The sequence below is a fragment of the Rhipicephalus microplus genome, chromosome 3 (assembly GCF_043290135.1).
Source record: "Rhipicephalus microplus isolate Deutch F79 chromosome 3, USDA_Rmic, whole genome shotgun sequence".
Classification (NCBI taxonomy): domain Eukaryota; kingdom Metazoa; phylum Arthropoda; class Arachnida; order Ixodida; family Ixodidae; genus Rhipicephalus; species Rhipicephalus microplus.
The window spans coordinates 200,191,114-200,198,825 of record NC_134702.1 but is presented as its reverse complement, the minus strand read 5'-3'; the positions used below and the strand labels follow the sequence as shown (position 1 = coordinate 200,198,825).

The window sequence follows — 7,712 nt, the reverse complement described above, 5'->3', positions numbered from 1 at the left end:
CTTCAATAAAATTCAGTTGACAGCGCTCTTTCCTGTCCATTTTGCGATAAGTTTTTTATTATAGAAAGAATTTCATTTTCTTACAGTTTACTTTAATGATGAGTTTTCATTGTATCACAACATGGAGCAAATTGCATCTCAATACGGACAAAAATCACGATTTTGTGAAATTTGTTATATTTTCTCATATATTTCAGCAGCTTGAGAGGTCTAAAGATATTTTTTCCTCAAAATCTACTTTCTGTTGAGTAAGTATTCACTGCTCAGATATTCATACAAAGTGCAATATTGCAATAAAAAATGCAAACATAACACATTTTGGCTTTATTCTTGGAAGCAAATGTGGCGAAAAAATTGCACTAATATTATTGAGCTTCAAATACCTTACAGAAGCACATTTACTTAACAGGTAGACCGAATTTGCTTTAGAAAAAATAATCGGTAGTTTTAAAACGAAATTTTCCACAGACAGCACACAGACGGCATTATGCCAGGAAGTTATAAGCCAGCCACATGAACAAAACTTTTTTCTCACTGAAATATTCCAGCTGTTCACTGTTTTCAACGCAGTAAGTCAGCACATTTTTTTTCAAATACATTTCAGATGGTCGCCAAAGTGGCTGAGACATTTGGCATGGAATGGTCCAGCCATATTTAAGCAAAATAACTTACACAAATAACAATATTTGTTCATCTACCATGACCACACTAGAAAAAGTTGTTCAGGCATTGTGACACTAAATTTTTCAGTGTCGTACTGCCTGAACAACTTCTTTGATAAACGCCAAACTCACGCCGAGAAAAAGCCGCTCTATCACGGTGGTTGTTATGCCCCTGACACACGGGCAGCCTGAAGTCCTTTAGACAAGGGGACATCTCTCGGAAAGGCGTTCGGGCTCAGTGACACACGACAAAGGAGTAACTCATTCCCGGCAAAGATCCTTTTCGCAAAAGCAGATCCCGCATCTACTTTTCTGGCAGGAAGGGAGTACTCTCGCATACAGTGTGCACAATTTATCAATAGAAGAAAACGTGTCGCAACACTGCGGTGCCCTGTCACTATTTTTTGGCGCTGAGAAAATGTTTTCATTTTCAGCAGCAGTGCGATTTGTTGAAAAGTGAAGGCCTATAGTCTGTCCATACTCTCAAACGCCTGCATTACGTCACTAGCGCGATCATGTTAGGGTTGGCAGCGGCAGCTGCTGTGTCGGCGACGTAGTATCATGTAACAATGGAGTCGGCTCAGTCGGTGAAGAAAAAACCGCGCGTCCAGTGGACTGAAAAGAAGACCTGGGCACTTTTAAAGCTATGGCAGGACCATTTGGACGCCTTGCGAGGGCAAAAGCACAACGGTGGAGTGTACCAGGCGATTGCCGAGAGCCTCACCGACGCCGGTATTCCCCGTACACGGGCGCAAGTGTGTTAAGATCGGATCAACTGTTGCTTTATCTCTGTCTCTGCGCTGAGACATCGCAGGACCACGATGAAACGCGGCACGCCGTCACTGACCCAGCTGGACGCAGCCATGTAAAAAGCACGACAAAAAACAAAAACAGCAAAACACCGACTTTTCATAGTTGCCAGACGAACTTAAGTTGCTGCGAAAAATGCAGAAAAGCGAAAGAAAATTACAGGTATGCGTATTATAGTCCACCAGACAATAAAAAAAAACGGTTTTATGCTCCGGCGTCGCTGAATGTGATGTACATGCGCAGATTCTTTTTAATATTTCCAATCTTGCTCCTTCCACAAACAGCGCCATTTTTTCTGCAGCGTTCTTCTGAGGCACCGCCTAAAGTAGTTGTCCGGTGCCGTGTGTCATCAGCGCCACTCCTTTCTGCAAATGGTCCCCTTAGGCGACAAAAGGGGTTTACTTCAAAGTCCTTTAATTTTGCCCGTGTGTCACGGGTATTAAACCCCTTGCGGCCGTAGACAATGTTAAAAATAAAAAAAATCAACTCATCAGTGCTGTGACTCCTTCTTCGTCAGTACTGACACGGAAGATATTTCGGTCATCTACTTAGAGGTTCAGGAACTAGGCTTGCTCTAGGCTGGGGCTGGGGTATACCACGTAGGACGTCAGCGGCACCCTCTCGTCCTGTAATAAGTGCAAATATTACTTCTCATAAAATGATGTTCGTGCTGTTCTGGCAACACCATATATAAAGAATCTGTAGTATGTATCCTTTGAAATGGCGTGTAATTGACATTACACTGAACTCGAACCATACAAACCATACATTCCAATAATTTCGTATGATAAGGATAAGATAGTATCCAGCATACAGAAAATTCCCGAATCGAGGTGAAGTGTAAGACTACAGCTCGAAAATGGCACTTACGAAAGCCTGAACTCATCTAAGAATCAAATTTCTTATAGGGTAGCGAGCCAGTGTGAAAAATAGTTCTTAAAGTACAACGTTCAGAACATGTAGCATTAATCAGAACGCACACGAAACTTACCTCTCCATGTACAAACAGTGAAGGCATCTCTGCTTTCTCTTTTACATGAGAACAAATCATCTTGGGCTTGACACTAGTGAAGAGGTCTGCAAAAAAAGTAAAAGATTTACTGGCTTTAATCACGCTTCTAACAATTTGAGCAATTGTGACAATTCAGCAATCAGTGCAATTCTGGCTGCCTCTATAAGGGCATCAAAAATGAACAATTTTCCGTTCTTTCTACCCTCACAAGAAGCTCCATCCATGGCATCTGATCTAAATTTGACGCTCTGCTTCCTATTCGCCTGCTTTCTAGACGTAGGCCTGCAAATATGTACTTCGTGAGAGCTATTCGAAAACATACAGTGTGCTTCAGTGAGCCATGACACAGCCTAGAATGGACACTTGCTTAATTTTTACATGACAGTAAATAGTAAAGTCTACAATAAGAATTTGATAGTTGTGGTATTTCTCACTTCATTTTCAATTTTCAGTGAAAATCCTGTCATCCCTCATTAGAGTGCATATGTTTTTGGCATGTACAGCATTAGTTGTGTGCTTCTCAGATAACACATACTTTCATCCTAGAGGTAGGATCCCTGCTTTAGCTGTCTTGTCCATAAACCCTGGTCCAATTTTTATATTTGGTCATCGAATCACAACCTGTAGTTATTTTAACACATGACTGCCTCAGCAGTAAACACAGTGTTGCATATGTTGCCTAATTAATCTAGTCATTTCTGTTTTTAAAAGGACTTCAAACATATCTGCTGAAACACTCAACATGTTGGACACGGTAAAAGCAACGAAAAGTTCTTGGTGTGTTGCTGAAGCCAACATTTGAATATGTTTGCTTTTCAAAATCTTGGCTCCAGCGCCAGCTCATGTTCCAAGGGCCCTCCCATGAACTTCTACCTTATTTAAATTCAGAAGTAACGGTCATGAGACAGTCTTAAGCTGAATTTTCCGAATGTGTTAGTGTGTGTCAGTAGACACGGCACATCACTCACGAGAGATGCATTTCTAGACTTGTTCATTTGCAAGTGCGCAAAATTAAGCAATTCTGTTTATTAGTGTATTAAGCGAAGAAAATTTAAATTCGTTTGTGAGGTGATGTTTCCAAATTAATCTTTTCAGTGATTACGCTTAATTTTGATCAAGATATAGCTCCGTAACTATTACACCTGTCCTGATGAAACCTGAGCGGCGACAGGTCTACTACTAGGGCTTTGCCCTGTATGAGTTAGAAGTTTCCCGGTAGGTTATTACCAAAGTTAAAAGCGATCGTAAGAAAAAAAAACGTGGTCCGAGGCTTTGATTTGACGGGTGCACCTTTGCAACGAGCAGTGAGCCACCCTCCTCTTCTGAGCGAGGGCGAGGGAAGACGCGGGCGCCTCACGTTTATCAGCGTTTCTCTTTAACTTCTTTCTAGCTGCACACCTTTTAATTGGCTAAAGCTATCGAAATACTTCTTTCGCAAGAAGAAGCGGATTGTCATGTTCTAAAGGTAGGTTTCAGCGGTGCATCAGTCAAGTTTGTGGTTATTTTTATAAAAATGTTTTACTGAAATGAGATTTCTGCTGATTACCCCCTTAATTAAGGGCCTAGAGAGTACGGAATTGGGCCTCCGGTTAGCCTATGGGGTGCTGTTTCTAGTTCCGGTACTATCACTCCTGTCCTGATGAAACTTGAGCGCCGACAGGTCTACAACTATGGCTTTGCACTGCATGAGTTAGAAGTTTCCCGGTAGGTTATGAGCAAAGTTAAAAGCAATCGTAAGGGAAAAAAAAAACACGTGGTCCAAGACTTCGATCTGACGGGCGTACCTTTCTCCCGAGCAGTGAGCCACCCTCCTCCTGAGCGAGGGCGAGAGAAGACGCGGGCGTCACACGTTTATTAGCGGTTCTCGTTAAATTCTTTCTAACTCTGTATCTACCGGTTACCTTAAGCTATCAAAAATATTTTTACACAGAAAAAACCGCACTGTTGTGTTCTAAAAGAAGATATTAGCTATTTTTCGGTGGCGTTTGTAGCTCCTTTTGAAAAATTGTTTTAATCAAATGAGATTTTTGCTGATTACCACCTTAATTAAGGGCCTAGAGTGTACGGAATGGGGCCTTCTGGTAGCCTATGGGGTGCTGTTTATTATTATAATAAGCGGACAAAATTTAAATGCGTTTGCAAGGTGATATTACCAATTTAATCTTTTGAGTGAATAGGCTTAATTTTGATTGCTTAATAACTCTGGAACCATTAAACCTAGTCTGATCAAACTTCAGCAGCGTCAGGTCTACCCTAAGGACTTTCAACTATATAAGTAAGAAGTTTCCCGGTAGAATAGTAACGAAGCTAAAAGCGATCGTAAAAAACACGTGGTCCGACTGTTGTTTTCACAAATTCACTGTTTTCCGCTCCTAAAATTTGAAATTTTCGTTTGTAATAGCAGTATTTGTAGCGGTTGAACTCCTTTTATTTTCACGAACAAATAGACACCACTCTGACCCTCCTAGAACCAAAATTGCTAAAGTTATAGGTAGATATGTGCAGAGCTCACTTAACCGTGCCGCTGACGCGGCCGCTGTGCTAAAAACCCCGCTATATGATTACTACCTACGAAAACAGTACACTCACCGTTAACAGGCCCACGTCGTCCGCGTCCGCCACTCCATGATTATTCCTTAATCCGAGCGTCACTTCGAACACGGTGTCATGCGTGACCGCCATTGAAGATGCGCCTGTTCGCTAGAACTCGCACAGCGACCAAGACCCCAGACCAACGCAACGCATTTGAAAGACGGTCAGACAGAGAGAGAGCAACGATGAGAGAGAGGAGAGGAGGCACTGGCGGCGGCGCCGCAGCTGTCGACGCAGGTGTTCGGTGACGCAACTATTCGCTTATCTACACCGCCGTTGTGGGGGCGGGGGGGACGGCAGTCCGGGGTTAGTGGGGGGGGGGGCAAACCCGCCAAGACGGCGCCGAAAGGCAAACGCTGTGGTGCATACGGCGGGCAGCGGATCCACGCGGAAGGCAATCGAATTGCGCTTCAAGAATGACTCCTTCTAAATGGCAACTCTCCTTCCGCACAGCGACGCAGGTTATTTACCAGCCTTGTGTTGTTTGAGTATTTTGACGGAATGCGACTGCAGTGGGCGAAAAATAGTGAAGCAAAACTTGCGGAAAACAAAGTGCACCCTGGAATGGCCAGAAACAATAATTATTTCGTCCTCGGTGGCATTAGCGGGAGAGCATCGCTACACATTTTTCAGAGGAACTTTTTTTTGCATTGTCCGTGTCTGGCGATTCCGCGTATAGTGCCGCAAACACCGAATGCGTAGTCGAAGCTGAAACAAATTAATCCACAGTAACGGATGTTTAGAAGGCTTGTCACGCACCACGAAACGTGCCGAGGTTGTTATAACAGACTTTTTGCTGACCACATGATCAGAACATAATTCCACATGATTGCCCAATGAGCTAGCTAAGCACCTGTAGCAAAGGCAGGGCACGTTCTTGTTAAACGTTGTTAATATAAACGATGCTTGTGCATAAGTGCAGTGACAAGTTTCCGTGTGAATTTGTCATAACCCAAGTTTTCGAACGTAGAAGTGCCTCAACGGAGCTAATCAGCTACCACATCAAGTTCGCAAGCAACAATAAGGTACGACAATGTGCAGCTGTTTTCCATGCACTGAATAGTCCGTGTACAATGCGTTGACCACCGCCATTCCTTAAGCCACCTCCCATATAGACTCCCAGTCTGAACAGGCATGGGACCTTAAACACTACGAAGCAGTGCCCCCCTCCCGCACGCACACACACACACACACACACACACACACACACACACACACACACGAAATTCGAGGGCGCACGGGCTGATACACACACACATACTTATTCACAGGCGCACACACATACACGTACGGCCACACGCACACGCGACTGTAAACGCACGCCTGCATGGGCGTACACATGTGCACAGGTACGCTTAACACAAGCACGGATTCGCACATACACGCGCACGCACACATGCACGGATGTACACAAAACCGCGCTTACACACGAACACATGCGCAGGCTCACGCACACACACCCATACTGGGGCGAACATTATGTTCCTGTATATAATCCACAGCAAACATGTAGCTTATAACCAACGCTGAGGAAAGCTTTCGTGATATGGATTGCAGTTAATTGCCATTATAGATGAAACGCGATTTGCTTCTGCTGGCATTCTGCTGTATTCGGAGAGCACCTTCACATATTCTAAGTCAATTAGGCCGTCATTTAACGCAAGGTCCACATATTCGTGCAGTAGCTACGCTGCTCAGCCGCCAATTCGAAGGTTGTGGGTTTGATGCCGGCCGTGGCAGTCGAATTAAGAAGGAGGCGAAATGGTAGAAGCCTGTGCACTGTGCGATATCAGCGCTCATTAAAGAACACTAAATGGTCAAAATCTCTGGAGCTTACCACTACGACGACCCTCATAATCATATCGAGGTTTTTGAGACGTAAAATCCCAAATATTATAATTATGTGTTCTTCTTATGCTGAATATTCCATCTGATGAATCGTCACCTACACCCTTCTCAGGCACAAAAGCACCCTTAGAGCCTATTTTAGGGTGCTATCGAGGCAAGCACCCAAACGAAAGGGTGCTTTTTTTTAATCGACCATTTATGGGTGTTAGAGGGTGTTGTCGTAAAAGCACCCTTTTTACACCCTTTTGGGTGTAAAAATTTTTACTGTGCGCATGCTATGTTGCTATGTCTCAGAGAAAATGCCAATGCCAAATTTCTTTCAGATTGTAAGCAGCTCTAGCTATGATATTTATTATACTTTGCTCTTGTAAACGTTGTTGCGAAAGGCCGTTTATTAAACATGAAGACAGATTTTTCGCATGCTTTAAATATATATCATCAAAAAGAATTTTGAATTCTGCTTTGCATTGCTAATGGGAGAGATTTCGTACAGTTTAACATCTAATAGACCAACGAGTAATTGTACGCATCCCACCTGCAGAGTTTGAAACCAAGACCAGTAAGATGAAAAAATCACGCTGGCTTGTGCATAAAAATAAACTTTAGTTTTACAAGGCACTCATAAAACTTCAAAACTGTTTGTACCGTTAGTATTCTAAATTTGCACAAAAGATAGGGGAAACTTGCCTCTAAGTACAGAACATTATTGGCAAAGAATTTCGGTAATCCAAGGCGTAACCTTAGGGCCTCTCTTTGCAGGTTTACCGGAAGACGTAACTTATAAGCTG

The 7,712-nt window shown here is 43.2% G+C and overlaps 1 long non-coding RNA gene across 1 annotated transcript; it reads right to left on the bottom strand.

Moving 5' to 3' along the window:
• Positions 1–1,943: 1,943 nt before the first annotated feature.
• On the bottom strand, positions 1,944–5,248 carry LOC142803473 (uncharacterized). The gene is made up of 3 exons (XR_012894134.1): positions 5,074–5,248; positions 2,464–2,549; positions 1,944–2,098 (listed from the first exon to the last, which is right to left on the bottom strand). It is a non-coding gene; the product is annotated as an uncharacterized LOC142803473 (long non-coding RNA).
• Between the last annotated feature and the right edge of the window lie 2,464 nt (positions 5,249–7,712).